This window comes from Morone saxatilis, unplaced genomic scaffold (genome assembly GCF_004916995.1).
Source record: "Morone saxatilis isolate NCDOM2014 unplaced genomic scaffold, NCSU_SB_2.0 Contig0, whole genome shotgun sequence".
Lineage (NCBI taxonomy): Eukaryota > Metazoa > Chordata > Actinopteri > Moronidae > Morone > Morone saxatilis.
The window spans coordinates 20307807-20308010 of NW_023339650.1; positions in this window are offsets into that span (position 1 = coordinate 20307807).

Consider the following 204-nt stretch of genomic DNA (forward strand, 5'->3'; position numbering starts at 1 on the left):
CATGCCCCCCCCCCCTTCTTTTGTTTTTTTTCCTCAGCATTCACACAAACAGGAAAAATTAAAGCAAACCATTTGCAATCCTTGAATGAATCAACAAAAATGTAAATATTTCTACATTAACACTCCCTCGAACTGACGAACTGTCACGACCAAAAGCCTCAATTGATCCAGCAAATCAACGACAGACACACACACGCACACACA